This window comes from Choristoneura fumiferana, chromosome Z (genome assembly GCF_025370935.1).
Source record: "Choristoneura fumiferana chromosome Z, NRCan_CFum_1, whole genome shotgun sequence".
NCBI lineage: Eukaryota > Metazoa > Arthropoda > Insecta > Lepidoptera > Tortricidae > Choristoneura > Choristoneura fumiferana.
Genome location: NC_133472.1, coordinates 36,169,744 through 36,195,363, shown reverse-complemented (window position 1 = coordinate 36,195,363; position 25,620 = coordinate 36,169,744). Strand labels below are relative to the sequence as shown.

The following is a 25,620-nucleotide window of genomic DNA, read 5'->3' as shown; positions in this document are numbered from 1 at the left end:
ATTTAAGTATATGTTCTTTTATATCGATTTATTTAGCTAGAATAAAATTAATAACCACACAGTGTGTAATTTTATTGGTGTTTTTTTCCTTTTAATTTTTCCCGATTACCTACTGACGTGGCCAATATTTTTATCCTTTTTGATCGAGTTACCTAAAACGCAAGATGCGAATGACGGCGTTATGCCTAAACATGAAATTTGCCTAATAGCTTCCCAAATAGAGAAACCTGCATCCAAGTATAGAGTTTGATTGAGTTTGAGCGATAAATTTAGTGAATGAATATATAAAGAGTTTTATCAAAGAAGTGGAAAGAATAGCAAGACAAGACAAGGAACAAAAAAAAACACTTTTACCTACGTCAGGGAGTGGTTGATGGGCCAATCAACTTTTTACCCACACTAATCTGTCCGCGACATTTTTCAAACAATTGCAGAATTTTGTAAGTAAAGAAAGTATTTATTTTGGCTCTATAAGTACCACCTAAAACTTATTGCACATTAGAGGTATACATGTTTCTGTCAGGTTCGGTGGATACCATGTTTGTCACATTCTATGGCTACTTAATTATGGCATCCGCAGGGATACATCATTTTATAAGATTAACTTGGATACATCTCTTTGTAGTTGACTGTACATGAATACATGCCTGTCCTACGTAAGTTCAACCTATTAAACCGTGAAAAATCTTGTTGGAAGTACGATTTTTTGGTAAAGCCAGAGAAAATTTCGGTAACGCAGGAGATGCTCAAAGTTTCGGTAAAATAGTTGATTGGCCCTGATATAATAGGAAGAAAGAAATAAATATTTGGGCGTTAGTTCACTTGTACTATTTAATTTGAGTTGCACCAAGTTAGGTATAATCAATTTCTAACCAGCCATCAAATAATTAGATTCACGTAGAGAAAAATACATATATACTGATAACAGGAACTAACTACGTATCTATACTTTAAAAACACACGAGTAAATAAATTGCCGAAGTACAAACCTTTTTTTTTTAATAGGCTTGTAAATATTTAATCAAAATTACGCCTGATATTACCTACTATCAGATCAGATGCCTACCTAAAGATGTGAGCTAAGATGGAGCACGCTTTTTAGACCAGTTATTCATACTCACTCATTTGCCTTAAATTTGGAATAAGGTCAGATTGTAATGTTGAAGGAACAAGGATGCAGGCAGATAATTCTAATCACAGAAGATATTACTTCTGCGATTATACTTTGATAAATAATGTATAATCGTAACCAAATTAAGTACTAAGTAGGTATAGAAAGCTTGTCTACGGTTTAAATCTAAGATGGCCTATTTTAAAATAAAATAAGTTGCACGGGTAAGGCGTAAGTATTCAAAGTCAAAAGTCAAAATATCTTTATTCAATTTAGGCTATAATAAGCACTAATGAATGTCCAAAAATTCTACCACAGGTTCTGAAAAACCTCCGTTGCAATATCCGGCAAGGAACTCAACGGATTCAATTCATATAGCGAAGCAAGTAACTGAAATCCATTTAAGTTCAATGCCTGGTGGTATTTGTGTTACCTACTATTCGAGAGCGATCAATCCTTCTATTCAAACCGTATTAGTATTCCAGATGAGCGCTCTGGCCTTCACCGTCAACAATGGCTGTGGTTTTGGTTTATTTAACGGTAGGTAACTGTTTCTAAGAAGTGAAAGACGGGACCACTTTAAAGGACAAGATTTTTGATTTTTGTTACCTTAAAGGTCTAGACATTACACCGTATCATACTCGTACCATGACCGTAAATCATCATGACAGGCAATAGTAGATTGTACAACAAGAGCATAAAACGAGCCATCTTACCCAAGACGTTCATATAGGCACCCGAGCCGGTACGGCTGTTGACACCTGATTTAGTCTTACCTAGACGAAGATTTTACTTTAAGCATAAAAAGTAATTTTATGTCGCCTAGATCCAGCGTAAACACGAACTTTACGAGCATGAGAAGTGAAAAATGTATTCTTTGCATGGAAAAGTATGAGACTATGCCCACTACGTTGCCCACAACGTAACGTTTCGTTTGACACTCCGTCTGACACGTGCCTATTACGGTCTAGACTAGACTAGAGATGTTTATAGCGAGTTCTAGCAAAGGTTATTTTGGCGGAGGTGGAGGTGGCAGCGGAAGTACAGAGCATGACCTCTGCGGAAGAGGACGTTGACGGAGGCAGAGGTGGAAAATAAAGAAAAAAATATAAATATTGACACTTACAATGATTATAAAAATCAAAATACAATTTTCTCAAACATCCAAGGAAATGTCGTCCTTATCTTCGTGATAATAGAACTCCAAGTACGTCTTTGTATAGCACTTATTAAAGATTTGTTCTAATTTCAAATTAGAAAGTAATAGAATTCCATATAACATTGCAGGCCATGTCCAGATAACAGATTGTCTTTTGTTTCAGTGGGTTTTATTTCTCTTATTGACTATCTGGGGCACTGCCAATTAAGAAAAACATTTACCTTTTAATATTTTATTTGACTACATTATTTAATTAGATTAAATCAGGTATTCAACATAATAAATAATAAACAAAGATTGACATTTATTGTTAATAATTTATTAAAACAACCAATTAATAACTTAATAAGGTATCGTCTTTTTTTAATAAATAAAATCATCTCATCATTTAGTGGCAAAAATATTACTATTACCCGAAGCTTACAAAAAAGAAAAAAGAGTATTTTCGCGGGAATAGAAAAAAAACCTACACGGTTTATACCCAAAACGATTTATTCGAATAAGTGTTATTGTTTCCGATTTTAGTTCACCATATGAATGAATATGGTATTATTATTACATGCCTCGTCGAACAGGGATTGTCGGCCTCGTATATCTAGATGTGTAACTACTCGGCGGGCATTCCCCTGTTTCGCGGCCTCTGCAGTAATGTACCAGTTTTACAGATTTTTCGCCTTCAAGGGGGTCTATAAAGTTCCAAACGTACCATCAAGAGTAATGATTACTTAAATGTAAACAAACTTTCGATACGACTCCGATAACAATACGCAAAATCGAATGTAGAGACAGAGCTAACTACGATTTTCCATGTTGGCGGAGGCTGAAGCGATATTATCGTAAAAATCATACCTACTTAATTTGCAATTATTGAATCTAAAACTAAGTGATAAACTAGTGGTAATTCACCACCGCAGACTATGGTGATAAAATTGAAGGTACATTTTAAATCATGAAACCCAAGGATAGTCTCATAAAAATGACTGAAAATTGGCATTAGAACAAGCAGTACAGCGCCTGCGTAGGTATTCTTTTAGTCATAAGCATAACAATTTAACACTCGTGCAAATAGAAAATGTTCTTGTTTGTTTTTCCATATATCTGTTGTACGTCAAAGTTTGATGATCGTGCATTACGTAGCCTTGGCACAGAATGTTCAAATCGACGGCCCTTTCGTCGTATGGGACGCACGTGTGTTACCCAGTATTAGAAAACGCCAGAGATATCATAACATAGAGATATATATTAACGTAAAGATTCTATTGTTTCTTTAGATGCCGAAAATAGTGCACAGCCAGAGTAATAAAAATATGGTGAAAATGAAATCAACTTGCATAGCCGATACCGACCAATATAACTTACGTACAATACAGTTCAATGTGCTTACTCAAAAATACCCTTCAACATGCCTATGACATGGTAAACACATGTTCAACGGTCGTCTAAGGGTAAAACAACAATTTGTTTGCGTAGTCATATTTATAGAAGATGGTGAAACCACTGCATTTAGATATGTAGGTACGTTATTCTGCTCAATAAACTTAAACTGGTTTCTGAATGAGTCACGTTATTTTTTGGATCAAGGAACGAGTTTTGAACTGATGACTACACTATGTTGCATCGCCAAACAATGTAACGGATTATGCACTTTACGTGATCTGCAAACAATTAAATAGCTAAGTTAGATTAAGTATCAATAAACTTCTTGAAAGCTATTGCAACTGGCTTTATCTATGGTAGGTACCTAATCATCTTGTACAGCCGAGGTCAAAGTTATTTTTACAATTTTTTACCTTGTCATTGTATGCCACCTGTAAATTTTATACAAAAGTTCAAACATAAAGTGATAGGGACATGATACTAAAGTGTAAAGATATCTTTTGACCTCGACTCTACCAGCAATATAAGTATAATATCGTCATTTTTGAAGACATACCTACCTAAAAGTTTACCAACCAATCACACCACACCGCAGACTATTTTCATCGTGACATTCATATATCATTCATATATTAATTTCATATAATAATATCTCATAGAGTTCATAGACAAATAAAATTATTTACTAGTACCTAGCTGTTGCCCGCGGCGACTCCGTTCGCGTATAATAATTACTAATTAGTTTATGGCAATCCCGCGGAAAATAAAAAATCCGGGATATAAACTATCCTATGTTCTGCCCTGAGACTCAAACTATCTGTATAGGTACCGAATTTCATCTAAATCGATTTAGCGGTTAAGACGTGATAAGGTATGTAGGTACCTAAGAAACAAACAGACTGAAGTCATAAATATTAGTGGGAAGACAAGGTTCTAGGTTGGCTCATGAATTTAAATTCGGTGCCTAATTATATATGGAAAGAATTAGGGGGCGCATTCTAGCTGTTCGTTGATGTAATGCTATACTAGCTTTTGCCCGCGACTCCGGCTGTGAAGAATTCAATTGCAGCTATCCCGCGGAAATTATGCTATGCTATCTCAATCGGTACAGTAGTATAACTTTGAAGTGGTAATTTAACAGACATACTTAGATATTTTCACATGTATTTTTATTAGCTTGTGGTAATGTCCACGGCCAAGGAAACGCTTCTGCCCTGGATTTCCAACTCGCCCTGTCTACATTTATGTCTAGCCAGTCGCTGGAGATGGAGAACGCATCCAGGTCATCCCGCCTTTTCCGCCTTGGCCTGCAGCAGCGCAAGTATAATTAATATTATTAGTAAAATAATTAGTTGTTTCTTGGTGGTCATACTTCATCATCATGTCAGCCGAAAGACGCCCACTGCTGGATATAGGCCTCCCCCAAGGCTCTCCACTCAGACCGGTCTTGCGCTTTCCGCATCCACCGCAATCCCGCGATCTTAAACCAAATCGTCGCTCCATCTTGTTGAAGGCCTACCGACAGGTCATACCTACTTATTATTACATTAATAGGTAGGTTAGGCTCGTTAGGTATCTTCAAATGCCCGAAAGGCAGATCGCCCAAAAATAGGAGCTCCGCTAAACGGGGCTCCGTCGACATAAGGCGTGGGGTTGCCTAATGCTGTGAAAATATATGCGACTGATAAAATAATGTATTAGTAAAATAAGCGAAAAAATAATAATATTACCACCAATACAAGCGATTCTCACGGGTCATATTAGTATGACATGCCAGTATGACGACCAAGAAACGGGGAAATATAGTAATAAATAGATACCTACAACAGAAGCGAGTAGGTATGCTTGGCCTCCAACAAATCGAATCGGAACTGCAGTTAGGTAGGTAAGTATGTACCAATAAGGCTTGAACTTTCGAACTTATCACAAATTGCGTGACAGTTGATGCGTGGAATTACTTGGAAACAGTTAAAGCAATTAAACCTTAACTGAGGCCCACCATGACGGTTAAATAACGCCTATTGACGCTTAATTACATGTCCATAGGTACCATTGTTACGAGAGGCCAGAGGACACTGAATGAAATCGAATGGCCAATGACAAGTACTTTGTCTTACAGGAAGATACAAAAAAATATTGCGTAAAAAGTATTGGACGTTTTTGTGAGTACACGCTGGGTGGATAACATCTGTACCCTTAGTGTAAGTTTTCGGTTACAAAATACGTCTCGATCGCGTTCGCGTTAAAATCTCAATTTGTATGGAAACACGAACATCGCAAACGTTCCGCTAGAGGTGCTGTTCGTGTTTCCGTATGTGAGACGTATTTTGTAACCGTAAACTTACACTAAGGGTACTGGTGTTGTATAACATCTGGTAGCATGGTGTACGGTTATGTTGCTCTCAAAATGAGCTCTGGTTGAGTTCGAAACGCGTCAGTGCAGTATGGTGGTGGTGATAGATGGTTTGTGTGATTTGTGTGTGTTCTTACAGTGTGGAGGTGGAGGAACTGCATAAACACACATACCTTGCTTATCTATAGCTATCATAAGGTCGCGGGTTAGCATATAAATTGTCTTAGTTTTTTTTTTTTTTATTCGACTAGATGGCAAACGAGCAATGGACCTTGATATGGACCTTAAACTAACTAACTAAACTTAACCAACTATTTAGTACAAAGACTATTGTTTCCGAATATTAAATAGTTTAGCACATAACGCTACACTTAACGCCAATTTGATTTTTCACAGCAGACCAGAGGGCCTATCTACTCCGAAATTCGAAAATCGAAATTCAAATCGTGCCGTCCCTCTCACTCTCGTATTGAATAGTATAGGTGTCAGAGGGACGGAACGACACGAACTTCGATTTTCGAATTTCGTAATAGCCCCGCAGTTAGAGGCGGTGTACTCGTAGTACACGCTATGATTGGGTGCTAAACAACTTGACTACCATACATAGGTAGCTCATAATGATACGAAATTAACGTGGGCTTTTGTTTTAAAAGTACCTACATATAATATTACCTATAATAGGCTACCTACCCGCCCCGGCTTTGTACAGGTGTACCTATTTACTTAGAAAGAAAGTTTGTTATTTCCTTCAGTTTTTCTTGAAGATTTTTTACCCTCTTTTCCTTAGATAATTTAAGTGTGGTCTGAACTTTTCTGAACACTCTTCCGTAAGTTTAATCAATCATTTTCCTTCATATATAGTTGCATACTTTATCCCGACAACTACAAACAGCAGAAAATAATTAAGTAGTCAAATAGTTGTGCAGCCTTTCTGAAGTGATGCGCTACAGACGACATTTTTTTTATTATTATTAGATACGAGTAGTTAAATAAATAGATTTGCCATTGCATTTATTAAAATTTATCCCATTAATGAAAAGACTAATTTAGTAATTTGATTTGTCAGTAATTAGATGAGACTGTATACTATCTATCTATCTAATACCTTAAAACGAGGAATTCTTGTATATATAATATATGTATTATATTTAACCCCCGACACAAAAAGAGGGGTGTTATAAGTTTGACCGCTATGTGTGTCTCTGTGTCTGTCTGTCTGTGGCACCTTATCTCTTAAACGGGTGGACCGATTTTAATGCGGTTTTTTTATTTGGAAGCTGGTTTTCTAGCGATGGTTCTTAGACATGTTTTATCAAAAGTGGTTTAACCGTTTTTGTAATATTGAAGTTTGAAGTGGCAAAGTCGGCGTTTTCAAACTTTTTGTTGGTTAGGTTACGGTACCTAAGACACTGTATAACAATTAATAACCTAACCAACAAAAAAAGGAAACTCCCCGACTTTGTTACTTCAAAGTTCAATAGGTATCTCAAAAACAGCTGAACCGATTTTGTCGAATCGGTCCACCCGTATAAGAGCTACGGTGCCACAGACAGACAGACACACAGCGGTCAAACTTATAATACCCCTCTTTTTGCGTCGGGGGTTAAAACTAATAACACTGTATTTAATCCATGAGTCTTTTGCGTAAACCTTAGCTGGCTATAACGGATAACAATAAACCTAAGTTATGTTGACTAAATGAAATGCAGCCTACATATTACCTACTGCGCATACTACGTATATACTAAGCAATTTATCCGCCAGCTGTTCTGCTTATTTCCAGCGAGACAAAGCCATTCGTTGCCACTATTATGCCCAGTGTCGCGGCGTATATGTTTCAAATTAGCCCCATACAGTCATTAGGTGCTCGTCTAAAAGAAAATGACGACATCGCTATAACAAATTTAATTTTATGGCGAAAGTTGTTTAGCTGGGGAAGTCGTGTGTTTTTATTCGTGCTCTCCGATGTGTGGTGGCAGCCAGTCCGCGACCGCACGAACACTTGCGCGGACGCAACGTTCCACACACGCCATTAGAAAACCGCTACGCAAACGATGTGATGTGACACATGTGTGATTTGGATTGATTCAACTAAAACCAACCAGTACACGAACCCGTAAGTTTTATTTCACTTAAAAGTCACATACGACTAACTTTATTAGGTTATCGGGGTCACGTATATACATATTTCGCAACTTACGTTTACTATTATATGATATCTTAAGTAGAATTGCCGCTGACTTATCTGCAATAGCCTTGTTAGTGAACCAGTACATTAATTAAATGCGCACTGCAATACTTGTCTTATAACCTATGAATGTGTACGATAATTTTGAAGCCTTATGAATACCGTTAATCGACCCCCGTCTGATAACCAACCAAACGCGGGTTTAAAGTTTTTACAACTAGACTATGCCGATTAAAGGTTATAATAAGATAGATTAGGTTTTACCATACCTATTTATAACTATTAGTTTACGACTTCACAACAAGTAGAAACCTATACCTGTTCATCAGAGTGTTAGTATGTCAGTATAGTTCTTTGTTAGAGTGCATTCAATTCAAACGTGCATTTACCGCGAGATGAGGTGTCTTGGACTGTGCCTACGTATAGACATAAAATGTTCATGCTCTACTATTTTAATCATTGTTATTGGCACTACTAAGATAACGTTTATAACCTTCCGTAGCTTTCAACTCTGGCACCGATAATGAAAAAGCCGGGTGCCAGCTCGACGGGAAAGGCTGGACTTGGTTCCATCGGGAAAAGTGGGCTAGGATCAACGGGAAAAACCGGTATCAGTTCTACAAGCAAGAGTAGTGGCGTGTTGGGCTCTTCAGGCAAATCTAGTCTCGGCTCCACAAGCAAAAGCGGCCTCGGTTACACCAGCCAAAATACCAAGCCAAGCAGCAAAAGTGGCACCAATCTAATATCAAAAAGTGCCAGTCCGAAACCGTCAAAATCATTTGATTTCATACCCAGTGGGAAACCAACAAGCCTCGCACCATTGTCTTCGAAAAACTACCCGTCTTCATCCAATGACGGTTATGGAAATCCTAAGAACGCAAAATCCTCAACAACCTTTGGCATTATCTGGATCCCGACCAAAAAGCGTAACAAGAAGAAGGACATTGTACTCAACTCTAACAATGACACACACCGTGTACGTGAACGATCGCCGTCATTTTACAAATTGTAAGTTAAGTGCATGATACCTTGTCTTTGAATAAGATTGAGTCTTTTCTTTAGTATCTACCTATAGGTACACATTTTTATTCAAGACCGAAGAAAAACTTATGCAAGAACGATTTCGTCTAAAGATGCCTAAGTATTCGGTGATTTATAGTACATTGTGTCTTAAGGGCGGTAAATAAGGAATTACGAACGAGAGTCTATTATAAGCCCGAAGTCGAAGACTGAGGGCTTTAATAGGTCGATGTTCGTAATTCTAGTACCGCCCGTGCGACATACAATGTTTTTCATCACATTTGCGAGTAAAATTTTATATTTGTAAAAGAAAAAATATAATTGTTCCAAATATTGGCGATACCTTAGGCTGTGCTCTTGGTAGCGCCGCCCTCTACCTCCCGCAGCATGCGCCCCAACGTGCGTGTGCATGTAGACCATGTAGTCCTGCAGCAGCAGCGCGCGCACGGGCACGGCGCAGCAGTACAAGTACGCACATTGACTCATTTACCGACCTTGGGCTTCATGACAAGAACATTAGTACGCGCAATGAATCATTTACCGACCACGGGTTTCATGACAAGCACATTAAGGTCGAGGGTTTTATTTGGGGGGTTGCAACCAAGGTAGCCTGCATGTTATGACACTGTTTACGAGCAAGTGTGATGTAAAGATATTTATTCTACCTAGTCAATGGGTAAATTTTGTACCTATACATAACTACATACCTACGTATGTAATTGAAAAGTTTTGGCAAAATAAGTCATAATTTGTATCGCTGATAATGGGTCCGTGCTTAACCGCAGCATAACTAAGTATTTTACTTAGATTGAAATAAATTTTAAGCATTATTTAAATCCCTCAGAGTATTTAGGTGTAACACCTACTTAATATACAATGTCGTATTCAATAGATGCTCATTAGTTAGGGGTATGAAATATTGTGACTTATATTACAATATAATATGACTTCATAGTTTTAATTTATAAACAAACAAATAATTATATATAATAATTAACAAAAATAGAACTAAAACTAACTTACTCTAATACTAAAACCGGCTAAGAGCGTGTCGGACACGCCCAAAATAGGGTTCCGTAGCCATTACGAAAAAATTAGTAAAAAAGTAATATTTTTCTAAGGATTTCGTATTTTATACGGAATCTTCCAAGTTTACCTATATATCCGTGCAAAATTATAGCTTTCTAGCATTGATAGTCCCTGAGCAAAGCCGCGGACGGACAGACAGACAGACAGACAGACATGACGAAACTATAAGGGTTCCGTTTTTGCCATTATGGCTCCGGAACCCTAAAAATCTATAATCAATATCACCCAAGTCGCTGCTATTGGGCAGGGTGCCCATAAGGCAATGCCAATACGTTGACCGAGGAAAGAGCCAGCCCTATGGTCATAAGTGGAACGGGCAAGCTTCTTTTTTTTAATTTAAAGAGTTTTTTCCTTCGGGACCCTACGGCCCAAGCGTTTCAACAGCAAAAGCCGCAAATATGAAATTATTAATATAATATGATATTATCGAGGACTCTCCCTCATCATTCACCAACTCGGAAATAATTGTTGTTTCTTTAAAAAAATATGGCTCTGTCCATCGGAGGACAATTTTGCCAGTGTCTAGTAGTTTTTGCCGTTGTACGGTAAAAAACTTCTAGAAAACAAAATGTGAGAGGTAATGGTGGATGAACGATGACAGCGCGACCTAGGAAATAATAAATAACTATTCTACGGGTACTGCGGCCACGGATAATACCAACATGGAAATACCGACCCTGTTTTTCGTGTACACGCCCATTGAAACTGACATGAGTTTCTATGGGCGTGTAGGTACACGCAAAACAAGGTCGGTATTATCCAGGCCGGTAAAGAGTGTCACCCGATACCTACTACAGTCACCAGCACCAATATCTCGTAGGTGTTCATTAGATTCTCATTTGGAGGGGTACGAATAAGTATGTGTCTAGAGCCGCAATCACATATATCTGGCGTGTTGTGTTGTGATGCTCTCTGTCTCTCTCTCTATACATATAATAATATAATATAGCTTTGATGCGACACAACACAAGCCGTCACCACACACTGCATCAGATAATGTGAACGCAACCATATAAAATGTATGAAACCGATACCGTTCTGACGCGTCACGACACAACACGACAGATAAATGGGAATGCGGCTTCACCTTACATAAAAAAGAATAGGTACGTACATAAATTAAATTATATAAATAATTATAATTATATCATAATATTACAATATTAATATTAATAATATTATTATTATTACCTACTGCTAGCTTCACGCCTGGCTAACGCCTGAAAGGCTAAGCTGTTTCACCATCCATTGATTAGTGTAACTGACGGTTAAATGTGATGCCGTCTCCGTCTATTCGAACAAAACAAATAGTGACGGCATCACATTTAACCGTCAGTTAACACTAATCAATGGTTGGTGAAACAGCCCCTAAAGGTACAGTCACCAGCACCAATATCTGACACAACAAAGCGTGCATAAATATCGATGGGTCCTTCGTACAAGGGCTTAAGTGTAAAATCCTTACTTTACAGGACGGGCTTTCAAAATCAAAAACTGTCGTTACTCAGAGATGGTGTATCCGAGACTTCTAAAATTTGGCACACTAGCTAATACTCTGTCCTTCAACCACAACGAATAAATTTTAATAACACATCTTTTCATTCATTTTTTGTACCATACGCCCATATAGGTACGTGAATTTCCGGGAAATAAACATGTGTTAAAAAAGACATTAAAAAGATCTATGTGGTACTTTGGCTCATATACGCGTTCAACTTTAAAATCTTTGGAAAAAAATACGTTTCCCAAGATACTTGGAGAAATTTTAAAAAAGTAATACAATCACATTACGATCTAGCATCGGGGTAGAGGCGTTCCGCTTGACGTACAAGTACCTAAATGGCAGTTATTCAAATTCAAATTCAAAAATATTTAATTCGGACTATTGTAGGTACATTTGGCACACATCATCCATAGGTGTTAGTATATAAAGGTCAATTACCACACAATTACCACAATTAAAACTGGTCAATTAAGTAGTACTTAGTGCTCCTCATCCTTTGTCATATTAGGTGCTGGAGCTTTGTTGAATTTTGCCAACGGAGTAGGTACATACGGTCAAGGACTTTCATCATGAGCCACCATGGAACCTTTTCAAATGAAATCGCATTAGGAACCTTTTCGGAAAAGGTTCCTAATGCCATGTCACTATGACATTTACTGTGAAATGGTTCCATGCTGGCTAATGACATGAATTAAAGATGTTGACCTTACATGGTAAAAGGATAGTATCTTTTGAAATGAAAACACTTAAAAAATCTGACGTATGACAAAGAATCATGGCCTATAAAAATTTTATCCATCGGGATTAGTGTAAAACCGCATTCAAATTTATCTGTCGTGTTGTGATGCTTTTTCTCTCTCTCTCTCTCACTCTTTCTCTATTTTTTATTTATTTTATGCTTCTGTGTCTATCGCGTGCCTATTGGAAAATAAGTAAGTAATTATTTAAAACAATACATGTACGTGTACATAAAAAACTGAATACGAATACTTTTGAAAAATAAGTGAATCTTAGGAACCACAATTATATTGACCAGTTCTGAAAACGAAAAACGACATTAGTATCAAAATATTTTGCCATGCCTATTAACCTACAAATTCGGCCACCGCATCTAACTAAACACTCTTTTTTTCTGTTTGAACAAGGCTTCCCTCTCTGCTTTTTAGGGTTCCGGAGCCAAAATAGCAAAAACGGAACCCTTATAGTTTCGCCATGTCTGTCTGTCTGTCCGTCCGTCCGCGGCTTGGCTCACGGACTATCAATGATAGAAAGCTGTAATTTTGCACAGATATATATGTAAACTATGCCGACGAAATGGTACAATAAAAAATTAACGAATTTTTTTTTTAGGGTACCTCCCATAGACGTAAAGTGGGGTGATTTTTTTTCTCATATAACCCTATAGTGTGGGGTATCGTTGGTTAGGTATTTTAAAACCATTAGGGGTTTGAGCAGACGATTTTTCGATTTATTGATTTTTTTGCGAAATATTCAACTTTAAAGTGCAAATTTTCATTAAAATCGAGTGTCCCCCCCCCTCTAAAATCTAAACCGGTGGGTGGAAAATTAAAAAAAAATCAGGATGGTAGTAAGTATATCAAACTTTCAAGGAAAACTATAACGGCTAAGTTTGCTTGAGATTTATAGGAGTTTTACTCTTAATTAGCAGCCTAAGGTATAAAATGTATATATCTATATATATAAAACTCAAAGGTGACTGACTGACATAGTGATCTATCAACGCACAGCCCAAACCACTGGACGGATCGGGCTGAAATTTGGCATTCAGGTAGATGTTATGACGTAAGAAAGTTCGGCTAAGAAAGGATTATTCGAAATTCCCACGGGATAGGGAATAAATGGGATTTGTATTTTCACTTTGAAATGGCCCTATTTCCGTAACTATAATTATTAGAAACTTCAAATTTGGCATGCAAGTAGGTAATAGGTACCTACTAACGGCTAAAAACATTTTTCAGGATTTTACGAAATTCCCACGGGATAGTGAATAAATGGGATTTGTATTTTCACTTTTAATTAATGACCCTATTTCCGTAAAACTATAATTATTAGGGACTTCAAATTTGGCGAAAAAGTAGGTAATACTAACAGCTAAAATTTTCAGGATTTATCAAAATTCCTATGGAGGGAATAAATGGGATTTATATTTTCACTTCAAAGTGGCTGCCCATCGGGCGTAATATAAATATTAAACTTCATTGTCATTGAAATACTAATAGGTAAAATATTTCAAAGATTTTCCGAATGTCCCACGGATAAAACGAATAAGCTAGTTCCCTTCTAAACTTGGAAAATTCCTCGCCAAGATGAATGAAGGATAGTCATTTGCTAAATCCTGAATTGTTAGCTGTTAGTTTACCTACTTTCGCCAAATTCCACTCCCTAACAATTATAGGATTACGGTTAAAGGGTCAATGATTGAAAGTGAAAATAAAATCTTTTTATTCGTTTTATCCCGTGGGATATTTCGGAAAATCTTTGAAACAGTTTTTACCTACTAGTATTATCTACTTGCATGCCAAATTTGAAGTTTTAATATTTATAATTACGGAGTTAGGCCACTTTGAAGCGAAAATATAGATCCCATTTTATTTCCTATCCCATAGGAATTTTGATTAATCCTGAAAATTGTTTTTAGCTGTTAGTATTACCTACTTTTTCGCCAAATTTGAAGTCCCTAATAATTATAGTTACGGAAATAGGGTCATTAATTAAAAGTGAAAATACAAATCCCATTTATTCACTATATCCCGTGGGAATTTCGTAAAATCCTGAAAAGTGTTTTTAGCCGTTAGTACCTACTTGCATGCCAAATTTGAAGTTTCTAATAATTATAGTTACGGAAATAGGGCCATTTCAAAGTGAAAATACAAATCCCATTTATTCCCTATCCCGTGGGAATTTCGAATAATCCTTTCTTAGCGGATGCCTACGTCATAACATCTACCTGAATGCCAAATTTCAGCCCGATCCGTCCAGTGGTTTGGGCTGTGCGTTGATAGATCACTATGTCAGTCAGTCACCTTTGAGTTTTATATATTTAGATACAATCATATTCCTATGAGCTAAATACTACTAAATAATAAATCTGCTAGCTAAATTAAATAATATTTTTATATTATAAAAAAAGACCGCCTCGAATCGTTCCTGGCGCAAAGGTGCCCAACACGCTTGTCGCGTTGCCGCGTTGAACGGCGATAGATAGCCTTTGCATCAAGAACGACTCGGAGCGAGAGTCTAATCCCCGGTCCCGCAGCCGGCGTCCTACCTCTTTAAAAAACAACTTAGCCTCCGAGCACCAACATCCGGTCGTCTCCACCGCAAGCGCAACAGATATATAATTGGAGAGGGCTGAATATTTCTCGCCCTTCCTAAGGGCCGCTGATTCCGCAGCAGCTCCCGCGGTCCTCGTGGTTCGACCCAGGTGCGAGGCTGCAAAAGTGCTGACGCAGGTAGCGTCCCAGAGAAGGCACTTTCCCTTCTGCCATGGCACCAAGGTCAGCCCATCAGGCCTTTTGCCATCTGACCGAATAAGACCTGGTGGCTCCAGCACGCACGGGACGTTAGCTGAAACCAGGGCCCTTCTTATTAAGTTATTGAGCGCGTGATGGCGCGGAAATCTTCCCACACATCGACAACAACTCAATGCATGGTGACCGTTGCTCTCAACCATAGTTCCGCAGATGCATATATGAGGTTCGCAAACATCACAACCCAGGCGAAGAACCACAGCCAACCGCAAGGAGTCGTCGTCGAGGAGTGTTCCAATGTGAGGAGAAGGAAGTGCGTGTAACCAAACCAAGCCCCGGATTCCGGCCTGGATATGGCAACTAGCCTGGCTCTATCCCCGCCTGCGGCCCTCTTCAATAGGCAATCGGAAATCCGCTTCACCCCCACCTCGCCCCACGAGCGCTGGAGGTGTACCGTTTCCGGCACTGATGGAGTAGGGTTGAGAGACGACCAAGCTGCTCGTACATCGGAAATACGAAATCTTAGACAAATATTACTTAATTTTTTCGTAATGGCTACGGAACCCTATTTTGGGCGTGTCCAACACGCTCTTGGCCGGTTTTGTATTTTTGTTTGAATTTGCTTACATGGTAAAAATAATCTGTGGCACACCACTTTTGATTATGCCGCCCATGTTTCAGCAGTAAATTTCCAAAAAAAACTATTTTAACACACGAAGGTACTAAACTCAACAAGTCACAGAATAGATAATAGTATAAGCTCAAGTCGACACCTCCTACGTATACTGGTACAAGTGCATAATCATACATTTGCAGGAGAGCTGTTCAAAGGTTCCAAAACCTGTAACTTCTCATTTGATGATATAACTTTTCAAAATTTTGCATTGGTTCCAAAGAAAATATTTGCTTTCTACCTGTATTCATGGAATTTTGAAATTTTTATGTTTTTGAGAAAATTGCAGATACACTACTATACGCGTATTTTACATCTTGTAGTTGTGCGGTATACTGAGCTAATTACCACTTGCTCCAGTATAGGCGTAATGCGTAGATTACTGATCTAACGATATTTTTATATTGTATATGAATTTTTAGATGAAATACTTATATGGCTTGCAATGAACAATAAAAGATGCTCTTTTACCTTCATCTATTGATTTATAAACGTTTTTATCACTTGCATCAATATACGCTAACATTAGCATGCCACTTGTACCAATATACCGCTAGTAATGTTTTAAACGTGCTATACAAAATACAGAAATATACCTTTTAAAGAACCTCACTTGAAATATAAATGGTTTTATTAAGAAAAGTAATTGTATTAAGTGCTTTAAATTAATGGAAGCCCATTCAATGGATTCGTATTCCTGTTCAAATGTGTACTCGTTTTTTATTGTGAAAGGTTCCTCATGTGATACATATATCGCATCGCACCCATTTGTATCCACATAACGGTTAAGCTTTTTGTGCCTCTTCAGGTTCCGTACCTAAAGGGTTTAAACGGAAACCCTACTTCTATATACTACTTCGCTGTCCGTCCGTCTGTCACCAGGCTGTATTCATGAACCATGATAGTTAGACAGTTGAAATTTTCACAGCTTATGTATAACTGTAGTCGATATAATATATATATATAACAAAAAATAGAAAGAATAAATATTTAAGGGGGCCCCATACAACAAATGTAATTTTTTTGCCATTTTTAAGCTAATCCTAATGAAGTTGTATAGATGGTATGGAACCCTTCATGCGCAAGTCTGATTAGCACTTTGCTTAAGCCAAGCTTTGACATGAAATATTGAGTCAAAGTCAAAATATTTTATTCAATTTAGATTGTAACAAGCACCTATGAATGTCAAAAAAATCTACCACCGGTTCGAAAAAACCTCTGTTGAGAAGAGTCTGGCAATAAACCTAGGTATTTTTGAAAACAGATTTACAATCATATTTTAGTGATATCTATACATCACAAGTATTTAGCACAACTACATATTTAAAACAGTTCTCAATTCGCTATTTGGAGTAAGCACTCGCCAATGCGGATCGGAATTATTTCCAAATTTCCCTATCCATGATAATTATAATCATTAATTTTAATAATACGCCTTATATATTAATGTCTTCTTGACAACAGATTTAAATTTTGTGTCTGTTTCCGAGTCTTGGGAAACTTCTATAACTTCATACGGTTTACCCGTTTTCGCCATATACATAGCCAGGTACCATTTCTTAGGTGTGTATAAAAAAATGTGTATAGGGGGTTATTAAAAACCTGTACTATACTTTAAACCACATTAGGGCTTCTAATTACTAATATGATCCAAGTAGAAAAATACTGTGATTCGAAAAAAAAAAGTTTTGCATGGAAGTGGAGTCGCAAGAAGACTTTCTAATTTCGATGTCTTCCCACTTATATCGTATTAGTAATCAGTAGCCCTAATATGGGTTACAGTATAGTACAGGATTTTTTTATCAACCTGTAGGTATAAGGTGCTTTGGGGTAATTCCACGTGGATTTTTGATGAGTTGACATGACGTTTGTAATTTCGTTAATTACTCCGAGTTGGTACATTATATTTAAAGTCTTAGGATATTTCTGTCGTTTCCACTAATCGATCTTATATACTGTATAAAAAAGTTTCTAAAATATGATCGATTTATGGAAATATTGGTATTCAAAAACTAGTTACTTATTTTTTTTGCACAGGGCTATTTCGGAATATAGCGGGGTTATTCTGCGTGTTATTGAAAGGTGGACTTTGTTATAATTTGGCTCAATTTCATATTTCTTTTTAGGCTGAAATTACCCCATTCTTTTTATTTTTTTTTTCGTTAGTAATATCCATAATTAGATTTTTTCAATCTCTGTATTCCGAAATAACCCACAAACGCAATGTGGGTTCTCAAAATTTTCCGCAAAAGAATATTAATCTACATACATTATAGAACAAAGCTGGATTAGTTACACCATTTATATCTCGAGAACAGCTGGACAGATTATTATGATCTTTGATGTGTGGATTATAGAGTTTGTCTCCGCCACGAATAGCAGAATAGGGGGAGAGGAGCGAAGCCGCGGAATATACTTTTATATTTTGAACTAGCTTTTACCCGCGGCTACGCTCGCGTGAACCATAAACATTTCAATGAAGCAAGCAATCAAGCAAGCATGCTAGCAAGCATTTAAGCAATCATTTAAGCTAGCTTGCAAGCAAGTATGCAAGCAAGCAAGCATGCAAGCAAACATTTAAGCAAGCTTGCAAGTGAGCATGCTTCGCTCGCGTGAACCATAATCATTTCAAAGAAGCAAGTATGCAAGCAACTAAATAAACTTCATGCTACATCGTTTTGATAGCCGAAGTATCAGGTACGCTACCCTGTTCGACACACTGGAGATCTCTTTAATGTTGTTAGAGAGGGATCTATTAACAAGGAACCCTACGCCACCCTGTGATGTTTGATCATCCTCGCGGAAGTACAGAAGGTGGCCCGAGTCTAAGATGATGGTGCCCTCTCCCTCTCTATGTATTTCACTTAACTCCTGAATATGCCACCTTATGTTCTCCAGCTCCACTTCCAACTGCGCTAGATGTGTCCTAAAAGTCCGTCCGTTCTACGTAGCCAGGGTCAGTTTATCCTCTGCCCCACCGTTACCATGAACGCTACTATGGCAAGGAATAGCGGGGCGACCGGGAACTGGGGGCCATCTCTTTGCCGTGCGCTTCATTCTGGTAGGGGTTTGCCCATAATCCCCACACTGGGCATGCGAGTTGGCGATCGTAGGGCACAGTTTATTGCACCGCCGATGCTGCAGCCCATCCGGGGCCCGGGGACTTAACTGTGCCGATTTTGGCTGCGCTATGCCGCAATCAGCCAGCTGCCAGAGCCCAGTCTGTTAGACGGCAGGGTGCACCACGGGCAGGTAAGGTTGGCTTGGGGTCCATAGATGGAGGTTGGCCCCCTTACACCACAAATAAAAAAATGAAAATCTTGAAAAGTTGAAAGTTTGAATACCTCAGACAATTACCATACTAAAGTAAGCTGGGGTTATTTCGGGAATCACTTCACTGGAATAACCCCTAAAGGGGTAATTCGGGAAAAAAATTTAAACTATAGCTAGGCCTTTTAGACTGACACAGTCATTCGCAAAAAACGATTATTGTCATAACATTAATAGTTCAATCTTGTAACTTATCAGGTTTTAGAGTTAGCGGTGTTGGGGTTATTTCGTATTTAATTTTTTGGCACGAAAATGCACTCGACCCAAAAAAATATATATTGCACGTCCAACCGATGTCAGCGCCTCGCATCATCTGGAGAGACGCGAGGAGCGGTAAATGGGGCGTCCATTTAAAGTGCTGCCAGTGGTTAAACATCAACACGTTTAGGAGAAATTTTAAATAAATGGAATAACCCCGTTTATAGAATTACCCAAAGCACCTTATTGAAATTTACTGTTCTCATTTTAATTAAAGCATGCATGCCTTCGCCTTCTTTTTGGGGATGCTCAACTACCAGAATGCAATGTAATACTGCAATGTTATATTTCTAGCACGCGTACATGTAGGTATAGCCGAGGAAACTGAATCACGTACTGGTACTGGGGTGGAACCGTTGTACTACCAATGTTATGTTGACATCCCATACATTTGCCAAAGAAATCATAGCGAAATAGATCACGAAAAAGGTTTCACATTGGATTTAGTTTCCATGACTGTCTATGAGAAATACGGCTATTGTGGTCTTGCCCTTCGCAATTGTCAGACCAAAACATGTTTTTTTTTATATATACTATCAAATGATGTGTTCGTAGAACAGTTTAAACTGTCCGCACGCAGCGACGGCTAGCGGTACACTGAGGCAACTGCCAGTTACACTGGACTTCCCGGCCCGCGACAATATCGGTGCCGCGTATAGTGGTGCATGTCGGTTGCCTCAGTATACGTTGTACCGATTAGCAAAACGGTGTTAAATGCATTAATATACGTCACTTTATTTCCAAAACTAATAGGAATATCCGTGCAAATTTTTTGTGGTAGGTAATAAGGAATATTAGAATTTGTCACTTGTACCAGTATACGTAGGAGGTATCGAAGTGTCTGTTTTCTTATACTCTTTGTCTGTTTGCCCATGACATTTGAACAATGTTGCCACTCAAATAATAGCTGGGTTCAGCACGGCTATGGCAGGGCTACTACGAAACTCGAAACTCGGAAGTTCGTGTCGTGCGGTTCCTCTGACACTTACACGGTTTAATACGAGAGCGAGAGGGACCGCACGATACGAACTTCGAGTTTCATAATAAGTCGCCAGCGTCCATTAGCCAAACTATGTATGTCAACGTCACCGCAAACATTATAATAATCAATATAATGGGTTCGCGCTGGGGGCTCATCGTTCATCAACCATTACTCTCGTATTTGTTTTCTAGATTTTTTTACCGTACAACGGAGCAAAAACTACGAGACACTGGCATAATTGTCCCTCCGATGGACAGAGCCAAATTTTTTTTAAAGCAAACATATAATATAATGTATGAAACCCATACAATTCTGCGGGAATACATCTGAAGTCACGACACAACACGACAGATAAATGGTAATGCGGTTTTAGTGTACCGGTAGGGTTGTACAAAAATCGACTGCCAACTGTTTGCCAACGAAAGGCTGTATGTTATTTTATTATTTTGCCATTTCCGGAATAGAGCAATTAAAAAAATATTTTCTGGTCAGTATTGCTAGGCTACAGACCTTAATAGCTAAGTTTGACTGTATTTAGGGTTCATTAACCAATAACAAAATAAAAATAATAATTTATCGTGTGACAATTTACTACTAAACTTAATTTAGGCTGCGAGTACTGGATAACATATAAATAAACATACTTAAATAAGGGGGTATATTTATTAATAAAACATAGCACAGTACAAATCAAAATAAAGGTAATAAAGGACTAAAAGTACATACAAACTAAACTTATAAATAAAAAAGTTGCCCATAACTAAATACAAATATTTATATAGTACTTTAAAGCTGATAATAAACATGACTCGTATTAAAATTTAAGATTCGAACTGGCCCTGTACTACAAAGTGCAGAATTCTTGCCGTCCCGCTGACGCTAAATATTATTTAATACTAGAGTGAGAGGGACGGTACGATAAGAACTTCGATTTTCGAATTTCGTAGTAGCCCCCGTGGAACCCTTAGCTTCATATTCAGTCACGGCCTAAGGTAATGTGCTTAAAACAATGTTTCTTTTTATTTTCTTAATACTTAAGTAAAATTGCTTCAGTAACATTTTTAATTCAAACAAACTTGCATTTATTTCTCGTTCATGTCATATTTATCGGCTGAATAAGTAAACTTGTTTTAGCTATTTCTAGATATGATGTACTAGCAACACTAACAACGTAGCATGAGTACCAACATAAAAAAGACAAGTGACGAAATAAAAATGCATTGGCATTGGGTAAACAGAATCGTGTTGCAAAGTGTTGTGTTTCTTTACTTGATTTTTGTGATGTCTAAAGAAATGTAATTTTTTGTGATACATAATTTCTATAATCATTAAATTACAACTGTTCTCCAACGTAAAAATATAAGTTCCTTTTACACAGCCAAAAGAAGTGTTAAAATACTTTGTTTACAAAAGTGCATCCAAACTTTTTACTGTAGTTCTTTTTGCAACAATGCAAGAACAAGAAAGTATCAATTTCGAAACAATCAGAAACACATGGCGTCGATTGTCTGGGGAACGAATAGATTCCGTATTAGTAAGGTGCTGCTTATATTGCAGTAACACGATATCTGTTGGCTTATTAGTTTGTTTACATTATTATCTGTGTAACAACAGCGCGCGCGTATTGTAAGATTTTAACGTAGTGCAATACGAGCGTTGTAACTTGAAACTTGCTCAAAGTGTATGGTCGGTTAGTTGTTTGCAACTAGCATTTAAAGGTATTATTTTTCATTTAAGTATGTCTGGAGACTCCCATGATCAACCGCACAAGAAGGAAGAAGTTGATTTACTGGTTGTGCCTGATCGCAAAATACCGAGTGGAACACTAGCCGCCACAACAGCCCTCGCCACTACAGCTGCAGATGTTCCTTCAGAGAATGTTGCGGCAACGGCTGTGGATGATAAACACCAGCTAATAGGACAAGATACTGAAGTTAGCAAAGTAAGTTTATGTTTTGCATGTGTTCTTACTAGGTTCATTGTGTATTTTGGCTACTTCATAGTGTATGATTTTGAAATTCTACCAATATTACAAATGCAAAAGCTTGTGTTAATTGATTAGGTATTAATAATAATAATTTAATAATGGAATGATAAATCCATTTCATCAGGTGACACTAATTACCACTTAAAGTCAAGAGGGATAATTAAACTTATGCAAGGCATTGTTAAGTTAATATTCCACTGATTGTTTTTGCATTTAGTGACGCTTGTCACCCAACAATTAATTTAGGGCAACTTGGCCCATACAATAAATACCTTACTGACTAACATACATGTATAATAATTAATACTATTTAAAACTAATTTGGTGACAAAACAGTGTGAGCGTGACCCTGTCGAGTCACCATCCCCGATGTACTCTTTTACACTAAAGTAGAAATCGAGTTGAATGAATTTGGCATGTAGATAGCTCTTGAGAAGACTACTTTTTACTCGGATAAAATTTGGGAATTTTAATTCAACTGTCATGTACCTATTGGTTTCATGGTAGCAAAGCTGTAGGTAAATACTAGTTGCAATATGTAGTTAGTTAGGTTTACTTTAGATCTGAACTGGATCTTTTTTTTTTGTCAAAAGTGAATTTGCGTTGGCTTAGCATCCTCTGGCATTTTGTGAAGCTAGGTACCTACTTGAATATGCAAGTAGTTGCACATTGGCTGTTAGCATACCTTTACTATTGTGACATAGTGGATAATATACAATAGATTAGTAATCCTGCAACGCAATAGAACTGAGGTATGACGCCAGCTTAACATTGGGTTTTTTTATGACAGGAAGCAGCAGGTGATTCAAAAGATGATGATAATTCTGATGAAGACCAAGACTACTTGAATAATGATGGCACAGTAAGAAAAAATTTGCCAGACACTTTGTCTGAGAAAGACACATTTGGGGACAAAGTAGATAGTGTTTATCTACGCCTCCCCCTGCCCACAAAGCGCATTCCTCTGCATCCCGCACAGAAGAGGAAGAAAGTTGTGGCATGAAGTGTCTATACTTCACATTGCAGTGTTGTGATTGTGTAATCATGTAAGTTGCCATGTATTTATGTATGTACTAAAACTTTATTGCTGCTCAAATCTGACTGGTTTAGTAAGACCCTATGAGTTTTGGCCCTTGCATCATGCTATCATGCTACTAGCTCTTTTCACCATGTATGATTTAGAGTTGCAACTAGGGCTTGAATCTGGTACTAATTTCAAGCACTACTACAGTTGAGTGTAAAAATATGAACTTATCCAATGCTTCAAAATGTTTACCACAGACGTGTTGACATTTACTAGTAGTAAAACAATATGATATTATTACATTTTTGTCACCAATCTTGGCCCTGGTTACAAATTAAAGCGTGAATGCTATTATATCTGCAGTGGAGTCTAGGACTATTTCGTTCATCCAACAGAATATTGACACAATGATTATACTAGAAAGTAGATAATTTAATGATATCAAACCGTAAATTCAAAGTCTAAAACTTGTGCTTTTGTAAATAAGTCATTATTCTATTGGATGAGCGATTTGTAAATTATGTTACTGATTTGATGCAGAGCATGAGTGAATAAATGGCCCCTGCTCTTAGCCTGTGTACAGTCTAACCATTTGATTTCTGACTCACCATAGTACATTCTAACATTTAAATCAATGCCATGTCACATTGGCATTTTCTGTGAAAATATGCTACAGTGATAATATTGTACCATCAGCCAAATAAGTGGTCTATCAAATTTTAAACAAATTCCTATCAGATGAATATGTTGCTTAAGTCGAACTTTCAAGTTGACCGACAAGTCTATTGGCATTATTGTTTTATGACATACAAACGATTATCAACTTTAAGGTGGTAGACCACATTTTTGGCTGATGGTACAGTCAAGGGAAAAGATATTGACACAGCCAAAGTTACAAAAATATGTATACACGACTTTATGCATTTAACATTAAGGCCGTGTATACATATTTTTGCAATTTTGGCCGTGTCTATATCTTTGCCCTTGACTGTACAATACAAAAGTTATCCACCATTATCCATGTTTTTCTTTTTTATATTTACTTTCATTTTAAAAACAGGACTGGAATGATTGAAAATAAAATGTATTTTTATTGTACCCATAGATTTAGAATAAATTAGCATGAGGATTGGCAATGCATGGGAAATAATGTTGGTATAAGCAGTGCTGTCATTCCATACAATAAATAAAATACTTGCCAACTGATATCATTGATACACAATGTTTGTATAACTAATAGAAGCCATGGTGGCCTAGTGGTTTCACCTATCGCCTCTCAAGCAGTGGCCTGGGTTCAAACCCCAGCTCGTACCTTTGAGTTTCTCGAAATTCATGTGCGGAATTACATTTGAAATTTACCACAAGCTTTACGGGGTAGGAAAACATCGTGAGAAAACCTGCACAAACCTGCGAAGCAATTCAATGGTGCGTGTGAAGTTTCCGATCCGCACTGGGCCCACGTGGTAACTATGGCCCAAGCCCTCTTGTTCTGAGAGGAGGCCTGTGCCCAGCAGTGGGACGTATATCGGCTAGGATAGTTTGTATAACTGGTACACACCATTGGCAGTGAAGCGGGTAGGTGATATAGCTGCTACCTATCAAACATGATTTTCGAATTTATTACGTACTTTACTTTTAGACGTCGAGTTGCAGAAAACGGCCCGCTTTTACCTATACATACTACTATGTAATAGTGTTACCTATAGGCATATAAAACAGATGGAGACTATATTTTTCCTTATCCACTTGAATCCTGTTAGAATCTCGTAAATACGAGTAAAAGGAATAATGCTCATTTTTCTTCCACATGTACAATCAGCCTTCAAATAAGTTAGACTAAGCAGGGACCTAGTGCCTTTGGCTCTGGCGAATCAACACCAAAAAATAAATGTTAGCCTCATCGTAATACGGTATTTAACTATTTTGTATGTGTTTTATAAATTAAAGCTACACAATACCTGTTATCGAATAGAGAAACAATTTTTAAGCTACCTTTACAAATATCAAAGTTATAAAGGTTTGAAATTCAAGATTAGAAAGAGAAAGACATACTGGCAAGTGACGTCAAACGCCA

At 37.5% G+C, this 25,620-nt stretch overlaps 1 pseudogene; it reads left to right on the top strand.

The window, feature by feature from the left end:
* The first annotated feature begins 7,807 nt into the window (after nucleotides 1–7,807).
* Nucleotides 7,808–23,856, top strand: LOC141435998 (uncharacterized; annotated as a pseudogene).
* Nucleotides 23,857–25,620: the final 1,764 nt, after the last annotated feature.